Source organism: Protomyctophum parallelum, assembly GCF_964188405.1.
Source record: "Protomyctophum parallelum genome assembly, chromosome: 10".
Lineage (NCBI taxonomy): Eukaryota > Metazoa > Chordata > Actinopteri > Myctophiformes > Myctophidae > Protomyctophum > Protomyctophum parallelum.
The window spans coordinates 52,893,067-52,912,375 of NC_139704.1; positions in this window are offsets into that span (position 1 = coordinate 52,893,067).

Consider the following 19,309-nt stretch of genomic DNA (forward strand, 5'->3'; position numbering starts at 1 on the left):
ATCATAGAATGCAGAGAGACAGTAAACTATAGGATCATAGAATGCAGAGAGACAGTAAACTATAGGATCATAGAATGCAGAGAGACAGTAAACTATAGGATCATAGAATGCAGAGAGACAGTAAACTATAGCCTCATATAATGCAGAGAGACAGTGTAGCGTCTCAGTAAACTATAGGATCATAGAATGCAGAGAGACAGTGTAGTGTCTCAGTAAACTATAGGATCATAGAATGCAGAGAGACAGTGTAGTGTCTCAGTAAACTATAGGATCATAGAATGCAGAGAGACAGTGTAGTGTCTCAGTAAACTATAGGATCATAGAATGCAGAGACAGTAAACTAAAGGATCATAGAATGCAGAGAGACAGTGTAGTGTCTCAGTAAACTATAGGATCATAGAATGCAGAGAGACAGTGTAGCGTCTCAGTAAACTATAGGATCATAGAATGCAGAGAGACAGTGTAGTGTCTCAGTAAACTATAGGATCATAGAATGCAGAGAGACAGTGTAGCGTCTCAGTAAACTATAGGATCATAGAATGCAGAGAGACAGTAAACTATAGGATCATAGAATGCAGAGAGACAGTAAACTATAGGATCATAGAATGCAGAGAGACAGTAAACTATAGGATCATAGAATGCAGAGAGACAGTAAACTATAGCTGCATAGAATGCAGAGAGACAGTGTAGCGTCTCAGTAAACTATAGGGTCATAGAATGCAGAGAGACAGTGTAGCGTCTCAGTAAACTATAGGATCATAGAATGCAGAGAGACAGTGTAGCGTCTCAGTAAACTATAGGATCATAGAATGCAGAGAGACAGTAAACTATAGGATCATAGAATGCAGAGAGACAGTGTAGCGTCTCAGTAAACTATAGGATCATAGAATGCAGAGAGACAGTAAACTATAGGATCATAGAATGCAGAGAGACAGTAAACTATAGGATCATAGAATGCAGAGAGACAGTAAACTATAGGATCATAGAATGCAGAGAGACAGTAAACTATATGATCATAGAATGCAGAGAGACAGTAAACTATAGGATCATAGAATGCAGAGAGACAGTAAACTATAGGATCATAGAATGCAGAGAGACAGTGTAGCGTCTCAGTAAACTATAGGATCATAGAATGCAGAGAGACAGTGTAGTGTCTCAGTAAACTATAGGATCATAGAATGCAGAGAGACAGTGTAGTGTCTCAGTAAACTATAGGATCATAGAATGCAGAGAGACAGTGTAGTGTCTCAGTAAACTATAGGATCATAGAATGCAGAGACAGTAAACTAAAGGATCATAGAATGCAGAGAGACAGTGTAGTGTCTCAGTAAACTATAGGATCATAGAATGCAGAGAGACAGTGTAGCGTCTAAGTAAACTATAGGATCATAGAATGCAGAGAGACAGTGTAGTGTCTCAGTAAACTATAGGATCATAGAATGCAGAGAGACAGTGTAGTGTCTCAGTAAACTATAGGATCATAGAATGCAGAGACAGTAAACTAAAGGATCATAGAATGCAGAGAGACAGTGTAGTGTCTCAGTAAACTATAGGATCATAGAATGCAGAGAGACAGTGTAGCGTCTCAGTAAACTATAGGATCATAGAATGCAGAGAGACAGTGTAGCGTCTCAGTAAACTATAGGATCATAAAATGCAGAGAGACAGTGTAGCGTCTCAGTAAACTACAGGATCATAGAATGCAGAGAGACAGTAAACTATAGGATCATAGAATGCAGAGAGACAGTGTAGCGTCTCAGTAAACTATAGGATCATAGAATGCAGAGAGACAGTGTAGCGTCTCAGTAAACTATAGGATCATAGAATGCAGAGAGACAGTAAACTATAGGATCATAGAATGCAGAGAGACAGTAAACTATAGGATCATAGAATGCAGAGAGACAGTAAACTATAGGATCATAGAATGCAGAGAGACAGTGTAGCGTCTCAGTAAACTATAGGATCATAGAATGCAGAGAGACAGTGTAGTGTCTCAGTAAACTATAGGATCATAGAATGCAGAGAGACAGTGTAGTGTCTCAGTAAACTATAGGATCATAGAATGCAGAGAGACAGTAAACTATAGCTGCATAGAATGCAGAGAGACAGTGTAGCGTCTCAGTAAACTATAGGATCATAGAATGCAGAGAGACAGTGTAGTGTCTCAGTAAACTATAGGATCATAGAATGCAGAGAGACAGTGTAGTGTCTCAGTAAACTATAGGATCATAGAATGCAGAGAGACAGTGTAGTGTCTCAGTAAACTATAGGATCATAGAATGCAGAGACAGTAAACTAAAGGATCATAGAATGCAGAGAGACAGTGTAGTGTCTCAGTAAACTATAGGATCATAGAATGCAGAGAGACAGTGTAGCGTCTCAGTAAACTATAGGATCATAGAATGCAGAGAGACAGTGTAGTGTCTCAGTAAACTATAGGATCATAGAATGCAGAGAGACAGTGTAGCGTCTCAGTAAACTATAGGATCATAGAATGCAGAGAGACAGTAAACTATAGGATCATAGAATGCAGAGAGACAGTAAACTATAGGATCATAGAATGCAGAGAGACAGTAAACTATAGGATCATAGAATGCAGAGAGACAGTAAACTATAGCTGCATAGAATGCAGAGAGACAGTGTAGCGTCTCAGTAAACTATAGGGTCATAGAATGCAGAGAGACAGTGTAGCGTCTCAGTAAACTATAGGATCATAGAATGCAGAGAGACAGTGTAGCGTCTCAGTAAACTATAGGATCATAGAATGCAGAGAGACAGTAAACTATAGGATCATAGAATGCAGAGAGACAGTGTAGCGTCTCAGTAAACTATAGGATCATAGAATGCAGAGAGACAGTAAACTATAGGATCATAGAATGCAGAGAGACAGTAAACTATAGGATCATAGAATGCAGAGAGACAGTAAACTATAGGATCATAGAATGCAGAGAGACAGTAAACTATATGATCATAGAATGCAGAGAGACAGTAAACTATAGGATCATAGAATGCAGAGAGACAGTAAACTATAGGATCATAGAATGCAGAGAGACAGTGTAGCGTCTCAGTAAACTATTGGATCATAGAATGCAGAGAGACAGTGTAGTGTCTCAGTAAACTATAGGATCATAGAATGCAGAGAGACAGTGTAGTGTCTCAGTAAACTATAGGATCATAGAATGCAGAGAGACAGTGTAGTGTCTCAGTAAACTATAGGATCATAGAATGCAGAGACAGTAAACTAAAGGATCATAGAATGCAGAGAGACAGTGTAGTGTCTCAGTAAACTATAGGATCATAGAATGCAGAGAGACAGTGTAGCGTCTAAGTAAACTATAGGATCATAGAATGCAGAGAGACAGTGTAGTGTCTCAGTAAACTATAGGATCATAGAATGCAGAGAGACAGTGTAGTGTCTCAGTAAACTATAGGATCATAGAATGCAGAGACAGTAAACTAAAGGATCATAGAATGCAGAGAGACAGTGTAGTGTCTCAGTAAACTATAGGATCATAGAATGCAGAGAGACAGTGTAGCGTCTCAGTAAACTATAGGATCATAGAATGCAGAGAGACAGTGTAGCGTCTCAGTAAACTATAGGATCATAAAATGCAGAGAGACAGTGTAGCGTCTCAGTAAACTACAGGATCATAGAATGCAGAGAGACAGTAAACTATAGGATCATAGAATGCAGAGAGACAGTGTAGCGTCTCAGTAAACTATAGGATCATAGAATGCAGAGAGACAGTGTAGCGTCTCAGTAAACTATAGGATCATAGAATGCAGAGAGACAGTAAACTATAGGATCATAGAATGCAGAGAGACAGTAAACTATAGGATCATAGAATGCAGAGAGACAGTAAACTATAGGATCATAGAATGCAGAGAGACAGTGTAGCGTCTCAGTAAACTATAGGATCATAGAATGCAGAGAGACAGTAAACTATAGGATCATAGAATGCAGAGAGACAGTGTAGCGTCTCAGTAAACTATAGGATCATAGAATGCAGAGAGACAGTAAACTATAGGATCATAGAATGCAGAGAGACAGTAAACTATAGTATCATAGAATGCAGAGAGACAGTGTAGCGTCTCAGTAAACTATAGGATCATAGAATGCAGAGAGACAGTGTAGCGTCTCAGTAAACTATAGGATCATAGAATGCAGAGAGACAGTAAACTATAGGATCATAGAATGCAGAGAGACAGTAAACTATAGGATCATAGAATGCAGAGAGACAGTAAACTATAGGATCATAGAATGCAGAGAGACAGTGTAGCGTCTCAGTAAACTATAGGATCATAGAATGCAGAGAGACAGTAAACTATAGGATCATAGAATGCAGAGAGACAGTGTAGCGTCTCAGTAAACTATAGGATCATAGAATGCAGAGAGACAGTAAACTATAGGATCATAGAATGCAGAGAGACAGTGAACTATAGGATCATAGAATGCAGAGAGACAGTAAACTATAGGATCATAGAATGCAGAGAGACAGTGTAGCGTCTCAGTAAACTATAGGATCATAAAATGCAGAGAGACAGTGTAGCGTCTCAGTAAACTATAGGATCATAGAATGCAGAGAGACAGTGTAGCGTCTCAGTAAACTATAGGATCATAGAATGCAGAGAGACAGTAAACTATAGGATCATAGAATGCAGAGAGACAGTGTAGCGTCTCAGTAAACTATAGGATCATCGAATGCAGAGAGACAGTGTAGCGTCTCAGTAAACTATAGGATCATAGAATGCAGAGAGACAGTGTAGCGTCTCAGTAAACTATAGGATCATAGAATGCAGAGAGACAGTAAACTATAGGATCATAGAATGCAGAGAGACAGTAAACTATAGGATCATAGAATGCAGAGAGACAGTGTAGCGTCTCAGTAAACTATAGGATCATAGAATGCAGAGAGACAGTGTAGCGTCTCAGTAAACTATATGATCATAGAATGCAGAGAGACAGTAAACTATAGGATCATAGAATGCAGAGAGACAGTAAACTATAGGATCATAGAATGCAGAGAGACAGTAAACTATAGGATCATAGAATGCAGAGAGACAGTAAACTATAGGATCATAGAATGCAGAGAGACAGTAAACTATAGGATCATAGAATGCAGAGAGACAGTAAACTATAGCCTCATATAATGCAGAGAGACAGTGTAGCGTCTCAGTAAACTATAGGATCATAGAATGCAGAGAGACAGTGTAGTGTCTCAGTAAACTATAGGATCATAGAATGCAGAGAGACAGTGTAGTGTCTCAGTAAACTATAGGATCATAGAATGCAGAGACAGTAAACTAAAGGATCATAGAATGCAGAGAGACAGTGTAGTGTCTCAGTAAACTATAGGATCATAGAATGCAGAGAGACAGTGTAGCGTCTCAGTAAACTATAGGATCATAGAATGCAGAGAGACAGTGTAGCGTCTCAGTAAACTATAGGATCATAAAATGCAGAGAGACAGTGTAGCGTCTCAGTAAACTACAGGATCATAGAATGCAGAGAGACAGTAAACTATAGGATCATAGAATGCAGAGAGACAGTGTAGCGTCTCAGTAAACTATAGGATCATAGAATGCAGAGAGACAGTGTAGCGTCTCAGTAAACTATAGGATCATAGAATGCAGAGAGACAGTAAACTATAGGATCATAGAATGCAGAGAGACAGTAAACTATAGGATCATAGAATGCAGAGAGACAGTAAACTATAGGATCATAGAATGCAGAGAGACAGTGTAGCGTCTCAGTAAACTATAGGATCATAGAATGCAGAGAGACAGTAAACTATAGGATCATAGAATGCAGAGAGACAGTGTAGCGTCTCAGTAAACTATAGGATCATAGAATGCAGAGAGACAGTAAACTATAGGATCATAGAATGCAGAGAGACAGTAAACTATAGTATCATAGAATGCAGAGAGACAGTGTAGCGTCTCAGTAAACTATAGGATCATAGAATGCAGAGAGACAGTGTAGCGTCTCAGTAAACTATAGGATCATAGAATGCAGAGAGACAGTAAACTATAGGATCATAGAATGCAGAGAGACAGTAAACTATAGGATCATAGAATGCAGAGAGACAGTAAACTATAGGATCATAGAATGCAGAGAGACAGTGTAGCGTCTCAGTAAACTATAGGATCATAGAATGCAGAGAGACAGTAAACTATAGGATCATAGAATGCAGAGAGACAGTGTAGCGTCTCAGTAAACTATAGGATCATAGAATGCAGAGAGACAGTAAACTATAGGATCATAGAATGCAGAGAGACAGTGAACTATAGGATCATAGAATGCAGAGAGACAGTAAACTATAGGATCATAGAATGCAGAGAGACAGTGTAGCGTCTCAGTAAACTATAGGATCATAAAATGCAGAGAGACAGTGTAGCGTCTCAGTAAACTATAGGATCATAGAATGCAGAGAGACAGTGTAGCGTCTCAGTAAACTATAGGATCATAGAATGCAGAGAGACAGTAAACTATAGGATCATAGAATGCAGAGAGACAGTGTAGCGTCTCAGTAAACTATAGGATCATCGAATGCAGAGAGACAGTGTAGCGTCTCAGTAAACTATAGGATCATAGAATGCAGAGAGACAGTGTAGCGTCTCAGTAAACTATAGGATCATAGAATGCAGAGAGACAGTAAACTATAGGATCATAGAATGCAGAGAGACAGTAAACTATAGGATCATAGAATGCAGAGAGACAGTGTAGCGTCTCAGTAAACTATAGGATCATAGAATGCAGAGAGACAGTGTAGCGTCTCAGTAAACTATATGATCATAGAATGCAGAGAGACAGTAAACTATAGGATCATAGAATGCAGAGAGACAGTAAACTATAGGATCATAGAATGCAGAGAGACAGTAAACTATAGGATCATAGAATGCAGAGAGACAGTAAACTATAGGATCATAGAATGCAGAGAGACAGTAAACTATAGGATCATAGAATGCAGAGAGACAGTAAACTATAGCCTCATATAATGCAGAGAGACAGTGTAGCGTCTCAGTAAACTATAGGATCATAGAATGCAGAGAGACAGTGTAGTGTCTCAGTAAACTATAGGATCATAGAATGCAGAGAGACAGTGTAGTGTCTCAGTAAACTATAGGATCATAGAATGCAGAGACAGTAAACTAAAGGATCATAGAATGCAGAGAGACAGTGTAGTGTCTCAGTAAACTATAGGATCATAGAATGCAGAGAGACAGTGTAGCGTCTCAGTAAACTATAGGATCATAGAATGCAGAGAGACAGTGTAGTGTCTCAGTAAACTATAGGATCATAGAATGCAGAGAGACAGTGTAGCGTCTCAGTAAACTATAGGATCATAGAATGCAGAGAGACAGTAAACTATAGGATCATAGAATGCAGAGAGACAGTAAACTATAGGATCATAGAATGCAGAGAGACAGTAAACTATAGGATCATAGAATGCAGAGAGACAGTAAACTATAGGATCATAGAATGCAGAGAGACAGTAAACTATAGGATCATAGAATGCAGAGAGACAGTAAACTATAGGATCATAGAATGCAGAGAGACAGTGTAGCGTCTCAGTAAACTATAGGATCATAGAATGCAGAGAGACAGTAAACTATAGGATCATAGAATGCAGAGAGACAGTGTAGCGTCTCAGTAAACTATAGGATCATAGAATGCAGAGAGACAGTAAACTATAGGATCATAGAATGCAGAGAGACAGTAAACTATAGTATCATAGAATGCAGAGAGACAGTGTAGCGTCTCAGTAAACTATAGGATCATAGAATGCAGAGAGACAGTGTAGCGTCTCAGTAAACTATAGGATCATAGAATGCAGAGAGACAGTAAACTATAGGATCATAGAATGCAGAGAGACAGTAAACTATAGGATCATAGAATGCAGAGAGACAGTAAACTATAGGATCATAGAATGCAGAGAGACAGTGTAGCGTCTCAGTAAACTATAGGATCATAGAATGCAGAGAGACAGTAAACTATAGGATCATAGAATGCAGAGAGACAGTGTAGCGTCTCAGTAAACTATAGGATCATAGAATGCAGAGAGACAGTAAACTATAGGATCATAGAATGCAGAGAGACAGTGAACTATAGGATCATAGAATGCAGAGAGACAGTAAACTATAGGATCATAGAATGCAGAGAGACAGTGTAGCGTCTCAGTAAACTATAGGATCATAAAATGCAGAGAGACAGTGTAGCGTCTCAGTAAACTATAGGATCATAGAATGCAGAGAGACAGTGTAGCGTCTCAGTAAACTATAGGATCATAGAATGCAGAGAGACAGTAAACTATAGGATCATAGAATGCAGAGAGACAGTGTAGCGTCTCAGTAAACTATAGGATCATCGAATGCAGAGAGACAGTGTAGCGTCTCAGTAAACTATAGGATCATAGAATGCAGAGAGACAGTGTAGCGTCTCAGTAAACTATAGGATCATAGAATGCAGAGAGACAGTAAACTATAGGATCATAGAATGCAGAGAGACAGTAAACTATAGGATCATAGAATGCAGAGAGACAGTGTAGCGTCTCAGTAAACTATAGGATCATAGAATGCAGAGAGACAGTGTAGCGTCTCAGTAAACTATATGATCATAGAATGCAGAGAGACAGTAAACTATAGGATCATAGAATGCAGAGAGACAGTAAACTATAGGATCATAGAATGCAGAGAGACAGTAAACTATAGGATCATAGAATGCAGAGAGACAGTAAACTATAGGATCATAGAATGCAGAGAGACAGTAAACTATAGGATCATAGAATGCAGAGAGACAGTAAACTATAGCCTCATATAATGCAGAGAGACAGTGTAGCGTCTCAGTAAACTATAGGATCATAGAATGCAGAGAGACAGTGTAGTGTCTCAGTAAACTATAGGATCATAGAATGCAGAGAGACAGTGTAGTGTCTCAGTAAACTATAGGATCATAGAATGCAGAGACAGTAAACTAAAGGATCATAGAATGCAGAGAGACAGTGTAGTGTCTCAGTAAACTATAGGATCATAGAATGCAGAGAGACAGTGTAGCGTCTCAGTAAACTATAGGATCATAGAATGCAGAGAGACAGTGTAGTGTCTCAGTAAACTATAGGATCATAGAATGCAGAGAGACAGTGTAGCGTCTCAGTAAACTATAGGATCATAGAATGCAGAGAGACAGTAAACTATAGGATCATAGAATGCAGAGAGACAGTAAACTATAGGATCATAGAATGCAGAGAGACAGTAAACTATAGGATCATAGAATGCAGAGAGACAGTAAACTATAGCTGCATAGAATGCAGAGAGACAGTGTAGCGTCTCAGTAAACTATAGGGTCATAGAATGCAGAGAGACAGTGTAGCGTCTCAGTAAACTATAGGATCATAGAATGCAGAGAGACAGTGTAGCGTCTCAGTAAACTATAGGATCATAGAATGCAGAGAGACAGTAAACTATAGGATCATAGAATGCAGAGAGACAGTGTAGCGTCTCAGTAAACTATAGGATCATAGAATGCAGAGAGACAGTAAACTATAGGATCATAGAATGCAGAGAGACAGTAAACTATAGGATCATAGAATGCAGAGAGACAGTAAACTATAGGATCATAGAATGCAGAGAGACAGTAAACTATATGATCATAGAATGCAGAGAGACAGTAAACTATAGGATCATAGAATGCAGAGAGACAGTAAACTATAGGATCATAGAATGCAGAGAGACAGTGTAGCGTCTCAGTAAACTATAGGATCATAGAATGCAGAGAGACAGTGTAGTGTCTCAGTAAACTATAGGATCATAGAATGCAGAGAGACAGTGTAGTGTCTCAGTAAACTATAGGATCATAGAATGCAGAGAGACAGTGTAGTGTCTCAGTAAACTATAGGATCATAGAATGCAGAGACAGTAAACTAAAGGATCATAGAATGCAGAGAGACAGTGTAGTGTCTCAGTAAACTATAGGATCATAGAATGCAGAGAGACAGTGTAGCGTCTAAGTAAACTATAGGATCATAGAATGCAGAGAGACAGTGTAGTGTCTCAGTAAACTATAGGATCATAGAATGCAGAGAGACAGTGTAGCGTCTCAGTAAACTATAGGATCATAGAATGCAGAGAGACAGTGTAGCGTCTCAGTAAACTATAGGATCATAAAATGCAGAGAGACAGTGTAGCGTCTCAGTAAACTATAGGATCATAGAATGCAGAGAGACAGTAAACTATAGGATCATAGAATGCAGAGAGACAGTGTAGCGTCTCAGTAAACTATAGGATCATAGAATGCAGAGAGACAGTGTAGCGTCTCAGTAAACTATAGGATCATAGAATGCAGAGAGACAGTAAACTATAGGATCATAGAATGCAGAGAGACAGTAAACTATAGGATCATAGAATGCAGAGAGACAGTAAACTATAGGATCATAGAATGCAGAGAGACAGTGTAGCGTCTCAGTAAACTATAGGATCATAGAATGCAGAGAGACAGTAAACTATAGGATCATAGAATGCAGAGAGACAGTGTAGCGTCTCAGTAAACTATAGGATCATAGAATGCAGAGAGACAGTAAACTATAGGATCATAGAATGCAGAGAGACAGTAAACTATAGTATCATAGAATGCAGAGAGACAGTGTAGCGTCTCAGTAAACTATAGGATCATAGAATGCAGAGAGACAGTGTAGCGTCTCAGTAAACTATAGGATCATAGAATGCAGAGAGACAGTAAACTATAGGATCATAGAATGCAGAGAGACAGTAAACTATAGGATCATAGAATGCAGAGAGACAGTAAACTATAGGATCATAGAATGCAGAGAGACAGTGTAGCGTCTCAGTAAACTATAGGATCATAGAATGCAGAGAGACAGTAAACTATAGGATCATAGAATGCAGAGAGACAGTGTAGCGTCTCAGTAAACTATAGGATCATAGAATGCAGAGAGACAGTAAACTATAGGATCATAGAATGCAGAGAGACAGTGAACTATAGGATCATAGAATGCAGAGAGACAGTAAACTATAGGATCATAGAATGCAGAGAGACAGTGTAGCGTCTCAGTAAACTATAGGATCATAAAATGCAGAGAGACAGTGTAGCGTCTCAGTAAACTATAGGATCATAGAATGCAGAGAGACAGTGTAGCGTCTCAGTAAACTATAGGATCATAGAATGCAGAGAGACAGTAAACTATAGGATCATAGAATGCAGAGAGACAGTGTAGCGTCTCAGTAAACTATAGGATCATCGAATGCAGAGAGACAGTGTAGCGTCTCAGTAAACTATAGGATCATAGAATGCAGAGAGACAGTGTAGCGTCTCAGTAAACTATAGGATCATAAAATGCAGAGAGACAGTGTAGCGTCTCAGTAAACTATAGGATCATAGAATGCAGAGAGACAGTGTAGTGTCTCAGTAAACTATAGGGTCATAGAATGCATGTTTGGTGGCATGGCTCTGTTCTGGGAGATTGTCAGCATAAATATTAATAAGCCAGGTCATTCTGTAGAGACCTTGGGGTGAAAACCTGATGTTTTAAGTATGGCTCGACTCCATTTCTACCTGGTCAGGGATATCCTGACACGGACCCTCCTCTCGGAGCTAAAGCATTAACTCGCCTATTAGTTTGTATTGTTGCTCATTTCAGAACGCGCCCAATATTACTGACATACATACAGTAGAAAAACATGTAGAAATAATGCGCAGCTGAACGGTCCAATATTAGACTGACCAAACACACATATGTGTAAATAGAAAACATGTAGAAGCTGAACTCGTCCCTCAAAGTACTCCACTACATCACAGAGTCAAATATTGTACTTTTTACTCCACTACAATTATTAGAAATGTTTTCTTTGTAGATTAATATTACAAAACATACAATAACCCCGTCAGCCCTATACATTTTAGCCAGTTGAAAATAGTAGAGAGAGCTTGTAGATCTGCTATTTTCAAAACCTTTGAAGATTTGTAAATTGGGACAGTGTGCATACTTTTTACTCAAGTACATTTTGAATTCTGGACTTTTACTTGTATTTCTACATAGCGGCCGGTATTGATACTTTTACTCGTTATTTTAGTACTTTTCCCACTTGTAAAATTGAGAGATATTATTGATAAGGCTGCCTGATAAACACACACCTGTCTTGGAGCGTGTGCGTCTTGGCCTGCAGTGCGTCCACTGCCGTCCAGCTCCCAGGGGGACCGTCAGTTCCCGGCACAGAGATGACCTCACACTTCTATGGCCAAGGCACCTTCCATCTGTCACGTGCACCATGTAGTCCTGCAGAGAGAATCACGTTGCAAAACAGTTAATGAGTTGGAATCAAGCGCGCGCTACGAGCTTGTAGGACTATAGGATCATAGAATGCAGAGAGACAGTGTAGCGTCTCAGTAAACTATAGGATCATAGAATGCAGAGAGACACTAAACTATAGGATCATAGAATGCAGAGAGACAGTAAACTATAGGATCATAGAATGCAGAGAGACACTAAACTATAGGATCATAGAATGCAGAGAGACAGTAAACTATAGGATCATAGAATGCAGAGAGACAGTAAACTATAGGATCATAGAATGCAGAGACAGTAAACTATAGGATCATACAATTTACAATTTAGGCATTTAGCAGACGCTCTTAATCCAGAGCGACTTACATTTAAGCAAGAACAAAAGCATGGGAATACATCACATAAAAGCATTTATCAATATCATGAAACATGCGTAAGCTAAGAAAGTAACAGTGGAATATCTATATAATGAAACTATACATACACTATACATATAAACTATACATATTTACTACTATGCTATACATATGTACTATGGCGTGCTATAACTATATACAATACAATTATAGTGCTGTCTACATAACATGCTATAAGTCTGTGTCAAATGCTATCTAAGCCAACAGAAATGCTATCTAAGGGGTTAGGGTAAGTGCTATGGGCCATGATGGAGTCTGAAAAGGTGGGTTTTCAGGCTCCGGCGGAAGATTGGGAGTGATGCTGCAGTTCTGACTGCAATGGGAAGTGCATTCCACAGTTTTGGAGCCAGAAGGGAGAAGAGTTTGGGACGTGTGGAGCGTTGGCCCGGCGTTTTTAGTGAGGGTACTTCCAGTTTCCCTGCGTTGGCTGATCTGAGTGCGCGGGAGGGTTTGTAGGGTTCAATCATACTTGTAAGATATGGGGGAGCCATACCTTTGGTTGCTTTGAATGCCAGCATCAGAGTTTTGTATTCTGTGCGGGCAGCGACCGGGAGCCAGTGGAGCCAGTGGAGCGGAGCAGGGGGGAGACATGTGAGAATTTTGGCTGGTTGAAGACCAAGCGAGCTGCTGCATTTTGGATCAGCTGGAGAGGCTTAAGTGCACATGCTGGTAGGCCCGTAAGGAGGGAGTTACAATAGTCGAGTTTTGACAAGACTGTTGTCTGGATCATAGAATGCAGAGAGACAGTGTAGTGTCTCAGTAAACTATAGGATCATAGAATGCAGAGAGACAGTAAACTATAGGATCATAGAATGCAGAGAGACAGTGTAGTGTCTCAGTAAACTATAGGATCATATAATGCAGCGAGACAGTAAACTATAGGATCATAGAATGCAGAGACAGTGTAGCGTCTCAGTAAACTATAGGATCATAGAATGCAGAGAGACAGTAAACTATAGGATCATAGAATGCAGAGAGACAGTGTAGCGTCTCAGTAAACTATAGGATCATAGAATGCAGAGAGACAGTAAACTATAGGATCATAGAATGCAGAGAGACAGTAAACTATAGCCTCATATAATGCAGAGAGACAGTGTAGCGTCTCAGTAAACTATAGGATCATAGAATGCAGAGAGACAGTAAACTATAGGATCATAGAATGCAGAGAGACAGTAAACTATAGGATCATAGAATGCAGAGAGACAGTAAACTATAGGATCATAGAATGCAGAGAGACAGTGTAGCGTCTCAGTAAACTATAGGATCATAGAATGCAGAGAGACAGTGTAGCGTCTCAGTAAACTATAGGATCATAGAATGCAGAATGACAGTAAACTATAGGATCATAGAATGCAGAGAGACAGTGTAGTGTCTCAGTAAACTATAGGATCATAGAATGCAGAGAGACAGTAAACTATAGGATCATAGAATGCAGAGAGACAGTAAACTATAGGATCATAGAATGCAGAGAGACAGTAAACTATAGGATCATAGAATGCAGAGAGACACTAAACTATAGGATCATAGAATGCAGAGAGACAGTAAACTATAGGATCATAGAATGCAGAGAGACACTAAACTATAGGATCATAGAATGCAGAGAGACAGTGTAGTGTCTCAGTAAACTATAGGATCATAGAATGCAGAGAGACAGTAAACTATAGGATCATAGAATGCAGAGAGACACTAAACTATAGGATCATAGAATGCAGAGAGACAGTAAACTATAGGATCATAGAATGCAGAGAGACAGTAAACTATAGGATCATAGAATGCAGAGAGACAGTAAACTATAGCCTCATAGAATGCAGAGAGACAGTAAACTATAGCCTCATAGAATGCAGAGAGACAGTGTAGCGTCTCAGTAAACTATAGGATCATCGAATGCAGAGAGACAGTAAACTATAGGATCATAAAATGCAGAGAGACAGTGTAGCGTCTCAGTAAACTATAGGATCATAGAATGCAGAGAGACAGTAAACTATAGGATCATAGAATGCAGAGAGACACTAAACTATAGGATCATAGAATGCAGAGAGACAGTAAACTATAGGATCATAGAATGCAGAGAGACAGTAAACTATAGGATCATAGAATGCAGAGAGACAGTAAACTATAGCCTCATAGAATGCAGAGAGACAGTAAACTATAGCCTCATAGAATGCAGAGAGACAGTGTAGCGTCTCAGTAAACTATAGGATCATCGAATGCAGAGAGACAGTAAACTATAGGATCATAAAATGCAGAGAGACAGTGTAGCGTCTCAGTAAACTATAGGATCATAGAATGCAGAGAGACAGTAAACTATAGGATCATAAAATGCAGAGAGACAGTGTAGCGTCTCAGTAAACTATAGGATCATAGAATGCAGAGAGACAGTGTAGTGTCTCAGTAAACTATAGGGTCATAGAATGCATGTTTGGTGGCATGGCTCTGTTCTGGGAGATTGTCAGCATAAATATTAATAAGCCAGGTCATTCTGTAGAGACCTTGGGGTGAAAACCTGATGTTTTAAGTATGGCTCGACTCCATTTCTACCTGGTCAGGGATATCCTGACACGGACCCTCCTCTCGGAGCTAAAGCATTAACTCGCCTATTAGTTTGTATTGTTGCTCATTTCAGAACACGCCCAATATTACTGACATGCATACGGTAGAAAAATGTAAATTGATTAAACATGTATAATGCGCAGCTGAACGGTCCAATATTAGACTGACCAAACACACATATGTGTAAATAGAAAACATGTAGAAGCTGACCTCGTCCCTCAAAGTACTCCACTACATCACAGAGTCAAATATTGTACTTTTTACTCCACTACAATTATTAGAAATGTTTTCTTTGTAGATTAATATTACAAAACATACAATAACCCCGTCAGCCCTATACATTTTAGCCAGTTGAAAATAGTAGAGAGAGCTTGTAGATCTGCTATTTTCAAAACCTTTGAAGATTTGTGAATTGGGACAGTGTGCATACTTTTTACTCAAGTACATTTTGAATTCTGGACTTTTACTTGTATTTCTACATAGCGGCCGGTATTGATACTTTTACTCGTTATTTTAGTACTTTTCCCACTTGTAAAATTGAGAGATATTATTGATAAGGCTGCCTGATAAACACACACCTGTCTTGGAGCGTGTGCGTCTTGGCCTGCAGTGCGTCCACTGCCGTCCAGCTCCCAGGGGGACCGTCAGTTCCCGGCACAGAGATGACCACACACTTCTATGGCCAAGGCACCTTCCATCTGTCACGTGCACCATGTAGTCCTGCAGAGAGAATCACGTTGCAAAACAGTTCATGAGTTGGAATCAAGCGCGCGCTACGAGCTTGTAGGTCTGCTATTTTTGAAAAATCGCTCTTTTCAGAGCGAACATTTTTAACTCAAAGCTTTGCTTCTGGGGGGGGGGTCCCTGGAACAACATATTTTCAGATGGGACCGGGTGGCCAATTACATATTTTTTGGGGTCCTTGACATGAAATATGGGGCACCACTGATACAGAAACATATATATTTCAGAAAACTGTCTGAATTGAGAAGACATTCTTTAAATTGTCAGGCCTGCCAAAATATAATTTTGTCAACAAATTAAACTGTAGACGAAAATTGTACTGCAGAATGCAATCAACTAAAATCTTGATATTCAGTAGACACACTAAAACATTTTAGATGACAAAAATATGACAATTATTTTATTCAAAGGACTATGAAATTTGCTGTCAAAATGAAGACTGGCTTTAAACACATCACTTACACTCCATCTTCAACAGTTTAGTCATTTATCGATTTAACGAGCGTCGACTGACTTACCGATAGGGTCTCTGCAGTCAGACCATGGGTCAGAGGTCACCGATGGGGTCAGTGCAGACCACGGGGTCAGAGAGGTGGGCAGGTTGACCGCGGTCACTCTGAAGTGGTAGACGGCGAGCGGCAGCAGGCCTGTGACAAAAATGATGGCGGTCGACCCCCATCTGAAAAGATGTTGTTCCAGGGACCCCCAGAAGCAAAGATATGAGTTAAAAGAATATATATTCAAAGATCTGCACCACATTTTCTTGACTTTTCAAAAATAGCAGATCTACAAGCTCAGACAATTATTTGACAACTTTAGCTCAACTTACTTTGTAGACTGTTTAGAAAAATAAAATCAATCTAATCACAATGCTGGCACAAATATGTTGGTCTTTATATATGTATTTATACCTGCCAACCAGCGCTGCCTGTCTTTAAAGAAATGGTAATAAAGTGACGGTACACACATTAAACAGTTTCTTCCATATTCATTTGTCCTAATAAAATAGATCCATTAATTAATATTTTATTACATTATTTGTACTGCCTGGTTTAAGAAAATAAACATATTGTCTAGTATTATTTATTGTATTAACTAGTTGTTCTATTAAGTTCAAACTAGTTCTATTCATTAATACATTTTAAATTATATTTATTTATTTAAGAAAATAAACACATTGTCTATTATTTATTGTATTATCTAATAACTCGTTTTTCCTAATAATAAATATATTAATTAGATTGTTAAATGATATTTTATTACATTATTTATTCTGCCTGGTGAAACGCGTAAGGCTGTCATTACTCTGAGTAACCACTAGAGGGAAGTGTTGGCCTAAAAGTGACAGCCATTAACAGTTTGTAGAAAGCGCAGTTCAACACACGCTCTGATAAAACCCAGAAAAGCATTATTAAAGACTTGTTTACCACTTGTTTACCACACGTCTTAGTCTCATCTCCCTTCCCTTAAACACACTGGACAACGCTCCACACGTCTTAGTCTCATCTCCCTTTTCTAAAACACCCTGGAAAACGCTCCACATAATCCTACTCTCTTTTCCCTTCTCTGAAACACCCTGGACAACGCGCCACACATCCCAGACTCTTGTCGCTTCTCTAAAACACCCTGGATAATGCTCCACGCATCCTAGTCTCATCTTCCTTTTCTAAAACACACTAGACAATGCTCCACACGTCCTAGACTCTTTTTCCTCCTCTAAAACACCCTGGACAATGCTCCAGAGTTATACTGGTAGAACACTCGGTAGCGCGCCTACGAGCTTGTAGATCTGCTATTTTTGAAAAATCGAAGAACGACTGACATAGAAACATAGCTTTTTCAGAAAACTGTCAGGATGTAGAAGACATTTTTAGAATCTGATCTCAGGTCAAAATGGGTTGATGTAGAGCGAAAACAGACAAGACACTATCCCTGAGGGACTTCGCCGAGTCTGCTCCAATGAGAGGCTTACTTGTCGGGGGTGGAGGCGCCTGGCGACAGCGCCCGGTGGGCGGGGCTGAGCAGGTTCTGGTTGCTCTGGCTGTCCGACAGGCCGCTGCTGGTGGAGAGAGAGAGAGAATGAGAGAGAGTGAATAAGAGAGAGAGAGAGTAAAAGCGTGCGTGTGTGCGTGCCAATGCTCCACACCTCCCAGACTCTTCTCACTTCCCTAAAACACCCTGGACAACGCTCCACACGTCCTAGACTCTTTTTCCTTCCGTTATGCATTAGCTATTGAAAAATAGCAGATGTACAAGCTCGTAGCGCGCCACTAAGTAAGAGAGAGAGATAGATATAGAGAGAGATAGAGAGAGAGAGAGAGAGAGAGAGTGAATAAGAGAGAGAGAGAGAGTAGTAGCTCGTAGCGCGGCATTCGGTGCCGCGCTATGACCTTGTAGATTTGCTATTTTTCAATAGCTAAAGTATAACACCAAATGGGGTTCCCGTCCAGAATGTGCTAACATCCACAAACGTATTTATTCATAAAGGCATGGATATTTACATGTCTGCTTTTAAAACAGAGAACACAGAAAGCTAAACACTCAAAAACTAAGTACTAAGTACTAAGTACATTTACTTAAGTACAGTTTTGAGACTACAGTAACTCCACTATATTTATCTGACAGCTTTAGCTACTATAGTTACTTTGTAGATTGTATTATTATTATTACAATTATTATTACAACATTAACCACTTCAGCCCTATATACATTTCAGCCTATTGAAAATAGCCGATCTACAAGCTCACAATGCGTCGTGATGCGACGCTTTGTGAGCTTGTAGATCGTCTATTTTCGATTTGTTGTACACTTTACATTTGTAAACTTTAAATGGGACATTCTGCATAATGAGTACGTTTATTTTTCCATTCCTATAAGACAATAATTCTGCTGCTCTGACTAAACTCAGTCTAATCAATCCGTCCTCAAATCTTCTATTAACAGGTAGGTGTGACTCCTCTGTGGACCACCAGAGGGTGCTCAAACACCACCAGTGGTTCTAGTACTGGCAACCTCTGGCCTACAGGAGAGGAGAGGAGAGGGGCATAATATTTGTAGGAAAGGGAAGGCAAAAGTAAGTATTAATTCATTATTATTCCCCCGACATCTCGCACAGGGCCTCGCATTTCTCCCAGACGCCTCTGCAGAGGGCCACTATAGTTCCACACTCACTCCAGAGGGCCACTATAGTTCCACACTCACTCCAGAGAGGCCAATATAGTTCCACACTCACTCCAGAGGGCCACTATAGTTCCACACTCACTCCAGAGGGCCACTAAAGTTCCACACTCACTCCAAAGA